The sequence below is a fragment of the Pteropus medius genome, unplaced genomic scaffold (genome assembly GCF_902729225.1).
Source record: "Pteropus medius unplaced genomic scaffold, Ma_sr-lr_union100, whole genome shotgun sequence".
NCBI lineage: Eukaryota > Metazoa > Chordata > Mammalia > Chiroptera > Pteropodidae > Pteropus > Pteropus medius.
This window is the reverse complement of record NW_024346062.1, coordinates 14,868,660-14,887,831: the sequence shown is the minus strand read 5'-3', so window position 1 is coordinate 14,887,831 and position 19,172 is coordinate 14,868,660. Positions and strand designations below refer to the sequence as shown.

The 19,172-nt window shown below is 36.7% G+C and overlaps 1 long non-coding RNA gene across 2 annotated transcripts in view; it reads right to left on the bottom strand.

Annotated features, from left to right (window-relative positions):
* The window catches only part of LOC120612575 (uncharacterized), a 382,790-nt gene extending 363,914 nt beyond the window's left edge, over window positions 1–18,876 (bottom strand). Inside the window, exons 1-2 of one of the 2 annotated variants that reach the window (XR_005655495.1) lie at window positions 18,472–18,876; window positions 7,922–8,016 (exon numbers count right to left, since the gene is read on the bottom strand). This is a non-coding gene — a long non-coding RNA (uncharacterized LOC120612575). The remainder of the gene's footprint in view (window positions 1–7,921; window positions 8,017–18,471) is intronic. The other variant, XR_005655496.1, reaches the window with a different exon arrangement.
* Between the last annotated feature and the right edge of the window lie 296 nt (window positions 18,877–19,172).

Genomic DNA, 19,172 nt, shown 5'->3' with positions numbered 1-19,172 from the left:
ACTGAAAGGTAAAATAACCTGTATTACATTGTAAATTAAAATAAATTGAAATACATGAATTTTAATATATATTCAAGTTAACAAGTGAATCAAGAACTCTGTAATATTCACATTTTTCATCCAAACAATATAATATTCTGCAATCATGGAAACAAAAGTATATAGTTACAGGTTTTAAAATATAATGATAAAATTGATGAGGACTATAAAGGCTGCTTCTTTTAAGCACTAATAATAAATAGCCCAAAGAAATCAGGGGTAATCACATATTATAGTTAATTATTTATGAGGAAGATCACGATTTACTCAAAAGAGAAAATAACAGAGCAAGCAAATTATGCTAATATTTAAAACTTTTTATTTTGAAATAATTTTAGATTTACAGAAGTGTCGTAAAGAAAGTACAGCTTTCTTTAATCTCCCAGTCTTAAAATCTTACATAAACATGGTACATTCATCAAAACTAAGAAATTAAGGAAGTTCCAGTCAAGATGGCAGAGTAGGTGAACTTCTGTCTGGGAGAAAACTGTTCCTCCAGCCCTTGTCCAGTTCTTTCCAGACAGAAGTGCTGAAAAAGACACTGTTCCTTTGTTGAGCTCCCCTCTTTCCAGTGTGCAGACTTAAGTGGCTGCCACATCTTAGTCTCCATGAACCTGGCTAACACTGGTCGCCTTGCCCTGGTGATTGCCTGAAACCCCGTCCCACCGAATTCGTAGACACACCCAAGCCTTTTCCAGTGGCTTTTTTATACAAAAGGCCTGTCTTAGCTCATGCTACAGACTTTCCTAAAATTTCTCAAAGGTTCACAAAACCCAAACAAGCAGCATCTGGCCTCAGTGTGCCCCGTACTTCTTGCTGAGCAATCCCAAGCCCAGCACTAATGGCAGCCGGCCTCGGTTTGGCCTCTGGAAGCATCTCTAAGTCCAGTGAGGGTGACAGCCATCTGTGGATTGCTTGGTGACTCTTGCCAGGTGGCCCCAGGTAGAGTATAGACTGTGGCTACACTTGACCTGCAGCAGGGCGCCTCCAAGGAGGCCCTGGGGTTGACATGGTTAGCTTCTGATAGAGCGGGAGCACCACCTTGGGGCTTTATTTGAGGATGATGTTCCTGGCAAACACCAGAGCCCTACTAAAGCAAATCTGGCTCTGTAGGGTTGGCCCCTTACTAGCCAGTCCTCACAACCAATCAGCCCAAGGATCAATCCTTCCCAGTGACATGCAAACAGCCACCAATGCTCAACTACAACATAAGGGCACACATAATCCATAAAAAGGACATACCTGGAGTACCCGGCTCAGGGAAGACTGAGCCACTGGGCCCCATAGGACACCTACTACATACGGCCACTCTACTAAGACCAGGAAACATAGGAACCCTACATAATACATAGAAACACAGGGAGGCAGCCAAAATGGGGAGACATAAAAACATGTCCCAAATGAAAGAACAGAACAAAGCTACAGAAAAAGAACTAAACAAAATGGAGACAAGCAATCTACCAGATTCAGAATTCAAAGCACTGGATATAAGGATGCTCAATGAACTTAGAGGAAGAGCAGATGAACTCAGTGAGAACTTTAATAAAGAAATAGAAAACATAAAAATGTAGATAGAAAACATAGAAAATAACCAGTCGGAAAAGAGGAATACAGTAACTGAAATGAAGGAATCAATAATAGATTAGATGAAGCAGAGGAGTGAATCAGTGACTTAGAAGATAAGGTAGCGGAAAACACCCAATCAGAAGAGCAACAAGAAAAAAGAATCCCAAAAAATGAGGATGGTTTAAGGAGCCTCTGAGACAACATCAAGCATACCAACTTCCGCATTCAAAGGGGTACCAGAGGGAGAAGAGAACAAGCAAGGAATTGAAAACCTATTTTTTTTTTTTATTTTTTAAAAACCTATTTGAAGAAATAACGGGACAACTTCCTTAACCTTATGAAGGAAACAGACATACAAGTCTAAGAATGACAGAAAATTCCAAATAAGATGAACTCAGAGGCCTGCACCAAGACACATCATAATTAAAATAAAGGTTAAAGACAAAGAATCTTAAAAGCAGCAAGAGAAAAGCAGTTACCTACAAGGGAGCTCTCATAGACTGTCAATTGTTTTCTCAAAAGAAACTTTGCAGGCCAGAAGAGATTGGTATGAAATAGTCAAAGTGATGAAAAGCAAGAACCTACAACCAAGATTACTCTACCCAGCAAAGCTATCTTTACAATCAAAGGACAGATAAGAAAAAGCTAAAGGAGTTCATCACCACCAAACTAGTATTACAAGAAACATTAAAGGGATTTATTTAAGAAGAAAAAACATTTTAATATGAATAAAATGGCAATAACTACATATCAACAATTACTTTAAATATAAATGAATTAAATGCTCCAATCAAAACACACAGGGTGGCTGAATTGATAGGAAAACAAAACCTTTACATATGCTGCCTACAAGACTCACTTCAGATTGAAAGACACAAACAGACTAAAAGTAAAAGAATGAAAAGATTTTTTTCATGAAAAACGAAACAAAACAAAAAGCTAGGGTGGCGATACCTATACCATACAAAACAGACTTTAAAACAAAGTCTGTAACAAGAGACAAAAGACAAAGGGTATTTATCCGAAGAAACCCAAAATACTACTTTGAAAGGGAATATGCACCCATATGTTCAGGCAGCATTGACAATAGCCAAGATATGGAAGCAACCTGGGTGTCCATCAATGGATGAATGGAAAAAGAAGAGGTGGTGCATGTATACAATGGAATATTACTCAGCCATTAAAAAATAATGAAATCTTGCCATCTGCAACAACGTGGATGGACCTAGAGAGGCTATTGTGCTGAGTGGAATAAATCAAACAGAGGAAGACAAATGCCAAGTGGTTTCACTTATATGTGGAAAATAAAGAACAAAATAAACAAACAAAACAAAACAAACTCATAGATACAGAGGACATTTTGATGGCTCCCAGATGGGGAGATTAGGAGGTTGGTGAAAAAGGAGAAGAGTTTAAGAAGTACAAATTGGTAGCTACAAAACAGTCATGGAAATATAAAGTACAGCATAAGGAATATAGTCAATAATATTGTAATAATGATGCATGGTGCTGTCAGATGGGTTCTAGATTTATCAGGGTGATCACTTCATAATCTGTATAAATGTCTAAACTCTATGTTGTACACCTGAAAGTAATATAATATTGTATGCCAATTTTAATTAAAATTTTTAATTATTTTTTAAAAGAAATTAAAATTGGTGCACACTATTAAAATTCATGTTTCACCAGTTTTTCCAATAATACCCTTTTTCTGTTCCAGAATCCAAACCACATTACACTTAGTCTTGATGTCTACTTAAGTCTTCTCCATTATTTTTGAGTTCTTCAGTCTTTCCTTGTTTTTCATGACTTTGACATTTTTGAAGAGTACTGGTGTTGTATTTTGTGGAATGTTCCTCAATGTGGGCTTGTTTGGTGCTTTCTCATGATTACACTAGGGTCACAAATTTTTGAGAATACTATAGAGGTGAAGTACCCTTATTATTGCATCATATCACAAGATATATGATATCAACATTATCTAGTGTCGATAACCTTTATCACTTGATTAAAGCAATATCAGACAAGTTTCTTACTATAAAATTACTATTTTCCCTTTTTATACTCTATTCATTAGAAGTGAGTCACCAAAATCCAGACCATCCTAAGGGGGTAGAATTAAGCTCTACCTCCTGGAGGGAAGAATATCAAAGTATTTGTGAACACATGTTAAATCATCACAGTAATAAATAAGTAATTGAGAAGAGATACTTTCAGGGTATGCAAATATCCTGTTTCTCCTTAAAGCACTGGCCACTATTGTAGCATTCTTCAGTAGATTTGCCTGTAGCAATTATCACTATGGTGTACTAATTGTGATTTTTTATTTCCTTTATCCTTTATTTGGAATTCTTTTGTAAGGAAAATTTGTCCCTTCTCATTTATTTATTCACTTATTTATTTAGGTGATTATGGACTCCCAGATACTTATTTTATTCCTTGGGTTACAATCCAATACTATTGCTATTTATTTTGTTGCTCAGACTATTCTAGCTTTGGCTATTGGTTCCTTCGAGTTGGCTCTTAATTCTTAAAGCAGAGTAATTATTTTTAAGTATAAATTTCAGTGTCTTTTACTATATGCATTTGCAAAGTTGTGTAACCATCACCACTACCTAATTACAGAATACAGACATCATCCCAAAAAGAAACCTGTGTGACTTTTTCCTTCAGACACTTCTGACACCAACTATGTGTTTTTTTCCACACCAATAACCAATTCTCGAACACCACTGAGAATCAAACAATTCAATTCTGACACTACGTTAGTGCAGACCCCAGAAGTTATGAGCTAAGCCCCACAAGACTGCCTCTACTCCAGATGCTAGCTGCAAATGGAGTGTACAGTCTACTCACACATCTGTCCAGTCGACTATAAATTCAGAGGTTCCCACAACCCCCATCATGTTCAATAATTCACTAAAATGGCCCACGGAACTCAGGAAACCACTTTGCTTTTGTGGTTTTAATAAGGATACAACTCAGAAACAGCCAAACAGAAGAGACACATCAGATAAGGTATGAGGGAAGAGGGCTGGCACAGAGTTTCTGTGCCCTCTCCAGGAGTGCCATCCTCCCAGCATGACAATGTGTTTACCTATCGAGAAGCTCTCCAAACCAAATTCATTCAGGGGTTTATGGAGATTTCATATTGTAGGTATGATTAGAATTAAATTACTAACCAGTTTTGACTGATTTCAATCTCCAGCCCCTCTATCCTGCTTGGAGGTCGGGGAGATGCTGAAAGCTCTAACCCTCTAGCAACCAGCACCTATCCTGACTCCATTTAGGGTTCCCCTAAAATGAGTCATTTTATTACCATAAAAGACAAATAAAATGGAGATCAGACCTAAAGATTCCCCCAAGCAGACAAAATTAGTTAAGTTGGGTAAGCAAAACTAAATCTAGCTTATTTTATGAATGTATTCAAAATGTAATTTAGGATATTTCTGGAAAAAAAATGCCTCTGATAATCATAAATGAAACTTAAGTCATCTCCTAAAACAGTATTACATAATCACTTTTTAACCAATCCCCTGCCACCTGGAAATTTCTATTGTAATAACTAATAATTGTAAAGGTTAAACAACTTCCTCATTTTCAATTTATAAGCCATGCTGGAACACCATACCTCTGAGCTTCATATCACTTTCAGGGTTGAAGTCTGCAGTTTGTTCCTCATTCAATTTAACAATCATCAAGTAAAGCTTTCTGAATTTTCTTTCTTTTTGATAAATTCTATAGACTTTTAGGAACTCTGTCTCAGGAACCAGGGACAAACACCAAATATTTATTTTATTATATCACAAAATGCTATACCAATTAGAAGTAATTCTATATTCCCTCTCCTCATCCTTTGGCAACCACTAATCTACATTTTGCTTCCATGGCTTTACATATTTTGGACACTTCTCACAAATGGAATCATATAAAACGTGGCTTTTTATGTCTGCTTCTTTCATTTAGGGTAATGATGTCAAAGTTCATCTATATTGTTGCAGGTATCAATACTATTTTCATATCTGGTAAAATATTATTTCATAATATGGATATACTACATTTTGTTAATCTAATCATTAAAAATACTGCCTTTGAGAAGAGACGGAAAGCTAACCCATATCAAGAGAAAAAGGAGTCAACAGGAAAAGGTCCCTAAATGTTCCAGATGTTGGAAGTAGTAGAAAGGACTTTAGGCTGTTATAACTATGTTTGAATACTTAAGAAAAAATAGACATTATGAGTAAATATATGGAAAAGGTCTTCAGAGAAATGGAAACTATTTTAAAAACATTCAACCAAAAGTTCTAGAAAGATAGATAGGGAGACAGACCAGTAAGACAGACAGACACACACATTTATAATAATTAAGCCAGTAAGATAACTATAATTAATATTTAATGTATTTCTAAATTATTAATGGTAAAATTCTTAAAGATTGTGAATCAGAGTCAAAAATGATGAAAGATTCAGATTAGTAGGCTAATGTCTCAGTGCAAGTTAAATTAGAAAGGTCATTATTCAAAAGATATTTTAAAGGCTAATTAACTAGAATAAGTAATATAATATCCAAAAGTAAAAAGTACTTCATCAAAATTAAATTTTAAATCCCAGCAATTTAAATTGAATGGGTTAGAATTGTTGAAATGTTATCCTTACATATGTGATACAGATTCTTCATCAGAGATATGAAAAATGGTGGGAGACCTCAATTTTGTATTATTTGGTAGATTTAAATATCAAGAGGAGAGAAAAATATTGATTTATGGCCTTTTCCTAATTAAGCTGTGGTTCAGGACACATTTATGTGTCATCATGTATGCTTAGATATGTCTGCTCTTAATATAAAGCAATCTCCTCTTTTCTCAGTGGCAAATCCAATTACAGGGTTTTTTTTCACAAAATGAACATATAAACTTTTATGTACATAAATGGAATCACCATGTGCCTAATATTACTAATTTAGTTTATATTTAAACCACATACATAGTAATCTAGAAATTTCACTTTGTTCCACTTAGAGTTTGATGAAACAATTTTATTCAAACTCTTCACATGTATCTTCATCATCTGGATCCAGTTCTTCACTCACATGAGGAAATTACAAAACAGGTGGCTGAGAAATGGAAAGACAACTCACCTTTATTAAGACTGTAAAAGATTTTGTTGATGGAGAGTATGAAAGTATTGGTAAAGAGTCACTCTAAAGTGAGTGTGGGTGGTATCTTCACTTCAACCCATGCCTAGAGAAAGTGACTTCAAAAATAAAAAATAAAAAACCATCTCTAGAAAACTTCTCATAGCTTCCCTGTAGTCGGAGGACACAGTCATCTATTAGATGACTTGCTCCTGAGAAAATTAAATCAGAATGGACAGGGCTGCATCTGGGAAGTAATTACATTCTCCTTCAATGGCTGATCAAATTGTGTGTATCTTGAAGAAAAAATATGGAACTCACAGTAGGTATGTTGGTCTGGGATCATTCAAACCAGGATCCTACCCAAGAAGACTACCTGGCTCCCTGTTCTATTCTGTCAACAGGATCACTCAAAGGAGACTACAGGAAAGGGAGAAGGGAAAAGAACATGATGCTTCCTGTGTTTCCTATTTCTTTCAGCAATGGCACTTTACCCTCAGCAGAAACAGATGATCCTAACACAGCAGTGGGCTAGAGTTTCACTCCCCAAACTATCTTCACTGTGTTCTTCAGAGATACCTGTATCAGATGGCCTTTGGTTCTCAGCCCAGTATCCATATTCCTGAAGTACCAGCACTAATCAAGCAATCACTCCCTTCCTCAGAGATCTGCGTCACAGCACAGGATGGCTTCTCCAAGCCTCTTGAGATTTAAAAATACCAATCCCTTCCCTTTTGTACCCCAAATTTAAAGAGGGCTTCTGTTCCCTAAAACTTGGTTAAGAATTCTTTATATAAAATTCTCTGTTGAAACAATTGGTACGGTTTCTATTTCTTGACTAGATTATGACTGATTCATCTTTTAAGTTTCACTGTCCTCAATAAAACCTAATGTATAGCCCATAAATATGACATTGTACAATTTATCCTAAAGCTCATGCTCAACCAGGTGGTGACCACAAAGAAACCCATATGGCATCATGCTGAGCCTGGTATCCACTGAGGCTTTATATTCCGGCTTTACACGTCCTGTAAATAGACAAATAGATGAAGTTCTTTCAAATCCTTTGGAGGCTGCGAACACTGGAAAGCACAGGATGACCTCAATACAACCCTCTCTTTTTGTTTTTTACCAGTAGACCCATCCAGCCAGACTTTTTAACTTAAGGAGTGAGATAGTTACCTCTAAAGCACCAATGCTACATGTGAAGTTCTCTAAAGGATCTCTTCAAGGCCCCATCACTGGACCTGAGATAGAGGCCAGCACCACTGTCCTCTCTGTGGGAAAGGTAGGAGAGGAAAAAATCATAAAACATTGACATCTCTCTCCCAAGAAATACTTGATATGGGCTTTCATTTTTCAATCTTCCATAATCCCCGGCCTTCTTTTACGTAAGAGGGAGGTAAGAAATAGGTTAATGAGAGGGGAACTGAGCTCGGGAAGCTCCCTTTTCCAACCTTGTACAAATGGCTAGTACTTAAGTTTAGAATGTAGATATTTAGTATCTATGAGCTTGGCCTCTAGAGTGTCCTTTGAAACTCAAAGTCATCAAAATATTTTCACTTAAAATTCTATCTATATTAGTTACCATATGAACTAATCTTTTGTAACAAAAGATCCCAAAGTACAATGGCTCAAATAGGTAGAAGTTTATTGCTCTCTCATGTAACAGTCAGAGGTGGCAAGTGAAGCAGAACAGGAAGGCAGCTGCTCCAAGAGGTCAACCAGGGCACTTCCATCTTGTTTTTCAGACATCCCCTCAGAGTACTGCATGGTTAAAGGTGGCTCACTACCATGATGGTCAAGGTTTAGCATACAGGAGAATGAAATGAAATAAAGAGATGTGCATACCCAAATTTTTGAAAGGCAAAACTCAGAAGGTGCAATTATAATTTCTACTTACATGCCATAGGTAAAAACTTAGACATATGAACCAATCTAGTTCTAACAAGGCTGAGAAATGCAGTCTCTAGCTCATGGGCCATGTGCCCAGATGAAGATCTGCAGCTTCTACTGCTAAAAGGAAACAAGAAAGAATGGATATTGGGAATAACTAGCAGATTCTGTTAACAATCACTTATTAGTAAGTTCAAATTAAAAAAGAATATTGAAAAAGAAATTACTGAAAAAGTCAAACATGAAATGCTGCATTCAGAATATACTTTTAAAAATTAAATGGCTTTCTTTAAAAATTTATTCCTAAAATACCTTAAATATGCATGAATTATGATCTATCTTGACATTTAAGAAACTACTATGTGATCACTGGAATCTAAATAGTAAAAACAAAACAAAAAATCCTTACATGAGGCTGCACCCTCCATGTAATGTCTTCAAACTCTTAAGAAACATTTTATCAGAGGCAATAAAATGAAAACAATAATTAAAATATCATAGTTTTCCATTTATCCAAAAAGATATATGCACACCGATGTTCACAGCAGCATTATTCACTGTGGCCAGGACATAGAAGTAACCGAAGTATCCTACACTACTGGATAAAGAAGCTGTGGTATATTTATACAATAGAATATTATTCAGCCATAAGAAGAGATGAAATACTGCCATTTGTGACAACATGGATGAACCTTGAGATAATCATGCTAAGTGAAATAAGCCAGTCAGAAAAAGTTGAAAACCACATTATATCATTTATATGTGGGATATAAATCTAAAAGCAACAAACAAACATGACAGAGAATTATGGACATGGACAGTAGACTAGTGGTTACTAGAGAGTGGGGTGGAGGGGGGAGGTAGATAGGATAAAAGGGAAATCAAACTATGAGCGGTGAGCACACAATACAATATATATATATATATATATATATAGGTTATATATATATATATATATATAAGATAATGGTTGAATTGTATACTTGAAACTTATCAGATTTTGTTAATCAATGTCACCATAATAAAGTCTGTGTGTATATATATGTGTGTGTGTGTGTGTGTGTGTGTGTGTGTGTATACACACACACATATCTTCCAATGGAGGATGTTATTGGAATTGCTCAAATTTTAATGCAAACTATGGATTATATAATACTCAATTACTAATGTCAATTTTCTGATTATGTTCATTATACTATCATCATGTAAAAAAATGTCTTTATCTTAAGTATCAAAATAACTGAATTATTTATACACTACAAGGGGTAAAAGAAGAGGTCTGCAACTTACTCTCAAATGTTTCAGAAAAATATTAAATATTTAGCAAATCTAGGTAAAAAACATGTAAGATTTCTTTGTACTATTTTTGTTAACTTTAAATTAGAGATTACATCAAAATTTTAAAGTTACAAAATTATAATAAATTCCAATTTTATCCTTAAGTTCCCCAAATTGATGTTTTATCTAATACCCTATAGCCAATGGGTAGAGAGATGATTTGTAATTGTAAATATCTTTCTACATGTTCTGTAGGTAGTTCAATAATATTAAGTATTCTTTGTTTGATGTCTCATTTAAATACTTCCACAATGTGTTTGAGAGTTTGTGTGTACAAAAAAAAAACGACATAGTTTTCATTTCACCACACTTTCTTTTATCCACCTACCCAGCGTTCAACAGGTAGAAAAATGCCTAGAGAGGATCCATAAAAAAGAAAACCAAGAAAGGGATTCAGTTTATTCACAATCTACATAATCAGTTGTCCAGTGACTGCAAATAGGCCACTAAGTAAAAAAGACACTACCTCTAATATTTATAAAAATAGTGAAAGTTCTAAAAATTACCAGCTAGGTATATATTTGACTAAATTACCCTGTGTGAGCTTTACTCTGCACAGGCTTAACATATTAGATATGGTCAGAAAAACAAATCAGTTCAACATGAACTAATATTCAGGCAACCACAGATCAATTAAAGCCAACTTCTGACTTCCTTGATGAGAACTCCCTCGTAGGTTAATAAGTGAGTTTGGAGTTTCAGAGTATTAGGGACTATGCTCTGCACTTTTTAAAGCTAATTCCAACTTTCCAGATGTCCTCTGACTATAGATGGTGGCTTTAAAAAGTTGAGAATTCTAACAAAACTAACAATCTTACTCTTGGGAGACCTGTTTGAAAAGGGACAACTGTAGTAATTAAATTAGAAACATTTGAACATGTCTCAAGAACAGTGGTTTCCCAAAACTAAGATGAAAGAACCCAGTATATGAACTGCTCTGTTCAGGTTAGACTTTCAGCAAGCATGTTGAGGTATTTAAATTTACCTATGGAAAAGAATTTGCTGTATTTGGGGGTTTGGTATAGTACTGTCTTTCATCAAGCTTAACTAGAACCCATTTTTACAATTTGGATCTTAGAGAACATGTATTTTTGTACTATCACATATATTTTTAAGTTTTTTTCATATTCTTTATAATAAAGTTCCAACTGATAAACACAGTTGACTAAATAACTACATTTTCATGTTTGTTCATTTATGTCAATAAACATTTTAAAGTACTCTTCAGCTAATTAAACCACTTTTGAACACCTCATTTTTAATATTCTCTATTTGACCATTTCCTACTGAAAGTTTAATACCATATTTTATGTAAAGTCTATTTTCATGAGAACGCCTTGTGAGCAAATAATTTTTTCATGGTAAAGAGCAGTATATTGCCATGTTAAAAGGGAAATAATAAGAATGTTTAACCAAGTTTGGAAGTCAGGCAGTAGCTTAGACTAAAAAATTGTAGTTCTAACAGAGGGCCAATTAAATACCCCACAGTCTGGAGAATATTATAAGGCCCAGATTCATTATTCAAAGAAAAAAATCATAGAACTATATAAAATTTAATATGTGGAAATATTTAAAATTCCAGCATTTGAAAGAGTAAGTTGGAATAATATGTCTAATGTTCTAATTTGCAACCAAAACAATTACACATACTATTTTAGGTAACTCAAAATAACTTATTTAATAAAAATCACTACCAGAATAATAGGGTTATTTTTAACTCTTTTAAACAACAAATGTAACAACAACAAAAACATCATCTTTATCCAATCCAATACTTCAGTTGTTTCCATATTTTGGCCACCATGAACAATGCTGCAATGAACATCAGGGTGCATATATCTTTACAGATAAGTGTTTTCAAATTTCTTGGATAGATACCCAGAAGAGGATTGCTGTGTCATATGGTAATTCTATACTTAATTTTTTGAGGAACCTCTATTTGTAACAACATGGATAGATCCTGAGATAATTATGCTAAGCAAAATAAGTCAGACAAAAAGTTGACAAACATATGATTTCATTCATATGTGGGATATAAAACTGAAAGCAACAAATGAACAAGACAAAAACTCAGACAGAGACAACAGTCTAGTGGTAATCAGAGTGAAAAGAGGGAGAAAGGGAGGTAGATAAGGGTAAAGAGGGTCAAATATATGGTGATGGGAAGAGATTTGACTTTAGGTGGTAAACACACAATGCAATATATAGATGATGTATTATTGAATTATACACTTGAAACCTATATAATTTTATTAACCAATGTCAACCCAGTAAGTTTAATTTACAAAATAAATAATGAAATTACAAAAATAGAGGTCTTATTAAAAAAAAAAAAGCACAGGACTAAATAGGCATGATCATTAATTAAAGGCAATGAAGTAGAAGAAAAAATCTGAAACAAGTTAGTCTCTGAATCAAGGCACATTAAAGAAAACATCTCAAAAAAAGGCAAACCATAAAGATTCTTAGTTATTTTCCTACCTAGATCTAACAGGCAGACAAATAGAATCTTAAACCTCAAAAATATCTTAGAGATTGTGCCAGCTATTCAGCTATTCTCTCTTAGCTCCAAACCCAGATTCCACACTCCATTTTCTGATGCTAGAGATGGGACCTTGCAAACCACATTTCTACTTTGCCATGGTGGACTGTGCCGAAAATGAATTCTAGAAGAAATTATCAAACTGTCCCTTCTGTCTGCTTCTTGTTTGCTTCCACCAGGCTTCCTGAGTGTGTCATTTTTGTTAGCGTTGTCCCAATACTTTTTCATCCCAGCAGCAGCAATGCCATTCTATGACAAAAGTTGAATCTATTTTGCAGTTTTTCCAACACTTACCAAACTAGTCTTATCATGTCCTCCTGCCCCAGAGGCAGTGCCTCCTCCTCACAGGTCCGGGTCTCAGGCCTGTGAGTTCTGTTTCCTAAATTTCCAAATTTTAATCATTTCGATCTCTTAATTTTGCTGCTCCAGCCTTAGTAGTGGTGGTTGTGGTACCTTAGTATTCTCCTCTCCCCCTTTCGGTTTTCTAGTTAGCTTTATACCAAATTCATAATTATTAATATTAAATTGTTTAAATAACTAATATGGTTTCTGCCCCCTGACTGAACCCAGCCTGACTAATCACCCACCCCTATGGTGAACGGTTCTGTCAAAATCACCAAAGGGCTTGGGGAGTACAGTTTGAAAGGGCATATCTAGTATCATGGTATATAATTTTCTATTAGCAAAATAAAAAATATTATTTTTATAAAACAAATCTTAAACAAATATTCTTGGTGCCTAGAAATACACATAAAAAAGTGATTCTGAACCAAAGTGAAATGGAGGTTAAAGTGCCTGAGATGGGGATTTAAATTACCAAGACTGAGAAAAAACCAATTCAAGTCTAACCCTTTCAATAGCATAAAGAACCTAAGATCCATTAGACCTATAAGTTCCTTGAAGAAAGGAACTGTTTTGTCTCCAAAATGTGTTGTACAGTAAACATTCAAAAATTTGTATGAATGAAAGAAGAGGATACCTAAGCACAAAAAACTAGTTAGTGGCAAAATTAAGCCAATGACCAACCACCTTTTCAGTTGGTCTTATCCTGCCTACCCCATTTTTATGGGAAGGTCCCAGGAACATGAAGCTGAGGGCCCAGATAAACACTGGTGAAGGCTGAGCTCCTCAGGAAGCAGACTCTGTACGTATCAGAAGCATTAATAAGGAGTGCTCTTTTGATAAACCCCTGCAGGAGAGCAAGGAAAGAAATAGGATTAAGCAAAGTGGTTGTACTGTGACGCAGTACCAAGAGAGGCCTCAGCTGACTCTATAGGGAGTTCTGAAGGTAGGATGATGCTTAAGTTATTCTGAGCTGGGGTAAAGAGGTTGAGAATTTAGCTGTCCATGCCAATCGGTCACCGGATTCAAGCAAACCCAGAAAAGAGGTGTGACCTTGGTTGACGTAGTTCCATTCAGCCTACACAATCCAAGCAGAGGCTGACAGCTGACCACTTTCTGCTGGCAGTACTCCTTCATTACTGAAAGGAAACAGTTGAGTGGAACATCACTCTATCCACCACAGTCCAACCCTTATGCTACTTAGATCTACTTTAAGTTCCAGAAGCAACACCTTCAGGATTCCAGTGAGCCTCTCTTGCTGGGGGAACTTACAGGAGGAAGGTATATAGGAACAAATACAGCCCCCATTATTGCAGCTAGTCAGGCTATAAATGATACTCATCATTACCTTAACTTACTACAATTCTAGATATCTCACACTCAGGTGGCATGCCTGCTAATCTCCATAACTTGTCTGATACAATCTAGATCTAGATACTAGATCCAAGGTCTCTATGCCCTCTCATGCCATGTCTCCTTGAAACAGGTAGTCTAGAGGCATATAACAGCCACGGCTTATTGTTCAATTGAACTCTGGCTGTGTCTCTTGGTGAAAATATTTCCCATTGAAAACCAAAACTTCCAAACCCTTACAGCCCACAATTACTGAGATGAAAATTCCACAAGTGGATTACTGAGAATGACAGTAGGCAAAGCCAATACTATTTCCACCCACTGATTCCTGGACCCATATATCCTACCTATTGAGGACCATATGAAAGATATTGATCTCTTAGAGAATGGCAATGCAAACTCAGAGGGTACTACCTCTGAGCTGACACTTCAGCAGTGCCTCCAACAGGCTGTTCCTTCAATCGACTTTCCCATCATTCTATTATACCAAGTTTCTGAATGGTGTTGTATGTGATATGAGTAGGGATCCCATAGTTATATGCATACTGCTGTATCCTCTTTGACGTAAAGTGCAGTTCTATACTGTTAAAGCAAACATTCTTGATATTTGTGCAAGCTGAGGCCCTGCAGACAGGAAAAGTAAACCCATGCCTATAACATATATCTAATACTGTCAATATGAATCTTTGCTCTGGCTTTCCTATGGTCGAAGAGGCCCAAAGTGTCGATTTAACACTAAATGACTAATTAGACTCTTCAAGGGGTGGGAACTCAGTGCTGGTGTCTGCTAAAGACACAATGAGCATTCAGGAGCAGCAGTAGCTGTTTTAGCCTCAGCAATCTGGAGCCTCCATGTTGTCAGGCCCAGGCATAGCCTCCTCCATCCCTGCTACCTTCACTAATTCACTTGTGTACCAATTGTGCCCTCAATGGGGTGGCAGGTTGCAATGACAGAAGCTGGGTGTAGTCAACTAAACCAAGTTTTAGTCTACCTGGTTGCTTAAGTGTCTTTTCTGTGTTAGACATAAGTATGTAATCCAAAGGTCCTCATACTTCTTGTCCACTCCCATATATCAATTCTCATGCTCCTATCTCAGGATTCCTTGTCCCCAGTGTAACAAATTTTCTCCTTCTATGCCTTTAGCCAACCAGCCAACCTATTCATCCCTGCCCGTGAACCCATGTATATTCTAACTTTGGGCTATTTCTCTTGCTACACAAAGTGGAGGACCAGGTATACTTTCCAAGGCTCTGCCTGTGGGGACAATATCCTCTGATCACTTCTCTTTCTACCCAAGTGGGGCAATAGTTCAAGCAAAATATCAAAACGGGTCACCAATGAACCAAACATGGGCTTTTTTTCCTTCACTAGATGACCATAAGAGATCAACCAGGGAGGTAGGAGCTAAGGGCGCAGCATTTGTACAACAGTAGTGGATGACATGGTAGTCCAGAGTACCTGCTCACGCAGCTTATTTGTGCCCTTTAGTCCTGCTTGTGCTCAATCTTGAATGAACCACTTTCACTTATGATGAAAACTGTTGCTGAGCTTGCCCAACCTTATAACATGGTTGATCCAACAGAAGAAAGTTCACAAAGGATAGTTGTGGCTACAATGTCACTAGGAACCTCAATGTCAGGTACTCCATCTCTCCCAGGGCTCTGCTGAATGCCAGGAGCTGTTTTTAAAGGTATGTAATACCCTGCTGCATATTCTGACATGCTCCAGAACACTGTAAGTCTGCATTCTCTCTCTCATTGGAACTTGCCATAAATTCTACACATCCATGTATTCTATACTGCTTTTTCCCACCACTGATACCCTAATACTCAAATGAATGACACTATAGTCCATGTGCGGTAAAGAGTATCACAATTTTTGAGTTTCAGCTAGCATATTGTGACATAAATATATTAGTTTTATTTTCCTTGACTCCAAATGTTTTTATTCAATTTTCTTGTTCAAATTTTCCCATAATTAACCTAATTTACAGGCTAGCAGGGGAGGTTAAAAAGTGGCCAGAATCACTAAAGACAAATGGCTACAGAAGATTAGAGGGAGAATTTTCTTCCTTTTGAGATTATGAGAGTGAGTAACGTCCCCAACCCACCAAAAGATATCAATGAGTTCTAATCTCTAATATCTAGAAATTTACTCTCTATGGCAAAAAAGAAAAAAAGGGTTGCAGATATGATTAAGAATCTGGATGGGCCCTAAATGCAATTACAAACAGAAATGGAGGAGCAATGTGACTATGGAGGCAGAGACTAAAGTGATGCAGCCACAAGCCAAGAAATGCCAGCAGTCATCGAATTCTAGCAGAAACTGGAAGAAGAAAGATTCTCCCTTAAAACCTCCAGAGGGAATATGGTCCAGAACTAAAAAAGGTTAAATTTCTATTGTTTTAAGCCACCAAGTTTGTATTAATTTGTTATAGCAGCCCTAAGAAACTAATATAGGGATAATAAAGAAAAGCTTTATGAGGTGCATTGCATTTGAAAACTAATATCTAAGATTTAAATATATGGTGATTGGAAAGAAGGAAAAAGGGGGAGAGAAGGCATGCATTACAGATGAAGGAAAAAGGCAATGAAAGAGGAAATCAAAGTTGTACAAGTAAAAATCAAAGTGGTTCAATTATGGAGCAGTACATGCTATTTGAAGATCTTACAGGCTAACCTAAGAAGTTTGAACTTTAATCTAAGAAATCTAAACTAATCTGTAGATAGTCAAGATCCTCCGCAGCTTGTGAGAACAGGGTGTGTGTGTGTGTTAGAGTAAGAGTGTGGGGGCAGATGGAGATGGCAGTGTGGGTCTGGGAGGAAATAATAATGTGATATTGTCATACTATTCTCTGACTTATTATTCATCTCCTTCCACTAAAGGTTTACTGATTGGAAATGAGTTTCCCCAAGACTGAGCAAAAATTCGGATATATTTGTTTGATCAATGGTAAATGAGAAAATAAAGAACATTGTGCGTTTTTTCAGTTTTGTCATTACTAAGCATGGCATAGAGTAGAACAAAACATTGCACAGTACTTGAATCACTTTTTAACTCTTCAAAGGTCTTGTTAGAGACCACAAGGGCCTCAAAGTCTGGGCAGTTCTTATTAAATGCTATTCTTGCTAAATGTTAAAATGTAGCACAGTATTTTGCAGACACAGCTGTAAAGAGGATGAGCTCTACAGGAACCCAACCAGATAAGTAGGCAACTATAACGAACAAATCAACATATAATTAACCAGTGTATACAGTTGTCGGGTTTTTAGTACACAATTTTAGGGACTAAGTGGCTAAGCCTCCCTTCAGAAGACGCTTCATATGTGAATTCCTATCTCCTTTACTTGCAGCCAAGTAAATGAAACTACATAACGACAACTATGTTTTGTTCTTAAACAGAGCTAAACCCCTTGAGTTCAGGAACAGTATGATTTAAGATAATTTCGTTAAAAAATTAATATTAAAAATAAAACAGATTTAGGCTCAGTGTGATTAACCCCCAGGAATACTCCAGAACCAGGACAAATCCAATCAATAAATGGAGGTTGTCTGGAGCAGAATTAGAAGTAGAGCTTGTACCATAATAGATTAGCAATGCCTGCTAAAGTATTGGAAACCAGATGTCTGCTTTCTTTAATAACTTTTCATTTTCATGTCTTCTTATGGGAAGTACAGGAAAAAAAATAACTCCATTTTAGTGGAGGTTTTCATTTAGTTGGACAAAGATTTACTGCATTCAGGTAAAAAAAAGAAACCAAAAGTAGTGTAGAGGGGATAGAGACTTGTTCTGCTTTCCATAGTCTATGGTTAGAATATGAAAATATAATATCTGGTTAGAAATGGCAGATTCAGCTGCCTGCCTTCTAACTCATGCTTGTTTCACGAAACAGCTACCTGTGTTTGGACCAAGCAACATACTCAGAGGGCCTTGGAGATAAGGAAAACCAGCACTTGGGTCAGCGGAACCAGCCCTGGGGGAAAGTGGGGCAAAATGGAAGTCCGTAAATACTGAAATCCAAAGTTTACAGGGGAAGTTTTGAGACTGGAACCCAGAAAGAGGCTAAACACCATTGGCTAAAAAGCGGACCACAATCCTACGTGACCATATGTTATCACCCACGCCTAACACTGGGGAGTACTAAAATCATTTCCCTTTAAAGGTTTAAAATATAATTCATGAAACAAGATATAAACGTAAACATTATAAGTTTTGTTACCCTGGTTGCTGTTGTAGAAAGGTATTATTAGAGTACGCACCCTCTTTGGGGGGTGCAAGTTGTCTACAGTACCACTCCGGTGACCATTTTTGCTGCGGTAGAGAGGAGTTCCAAGGCTAGCGTGGGTTGCCCTTCTAAATCCCTTAAAACCGCGTAGGCCCTGGAAAACCAGCGGGTAGTTCCGCCGACAACCATCAAAATGCCGTAGAAAATTCTGGAAATGCGCGGGAGAAGCAACGACAACAGCTCCGCCCCTGCACGTCCCACTACACCCCCACCTCCGCCAGGCGCAGGCTCACTCCGGAGTCTCGAGAACTAGCTTAGAACCAAGTACTGAGCAGGCGTAAGAGAGGTCTCACTAACCACGCCTTTCTCTCTCGTGAGCAGGCGCAATTAGAAGAGGGACTGCTTGTGTCATCACTCTTGGTTTTATCTTTAAGGGCCTTTATCAGCTGCACTCAGGTTCATTTCCCTCTCTCCTGTTGGAAATCACCTTACCTAAAGTAGTAGTTACTGTTTAGGGATAAAACTTGATGAAAATTACCACTCTGCTTTCGGAGGCAGTTTGCGTTCTTTAGGCAGTCGGTCCTGACAGATACGAAAAATAAAATGGCATCTTATAGCGAACGCTTACAGTCTGCTCAGTTACGTGGGGAAAAAAAAACATTTTAAAAAATATTTTGCCTTTTCTGTACTATGTGCGTCATATGAAGATGTTTGCTTTTCCGTACCATTGAAAAT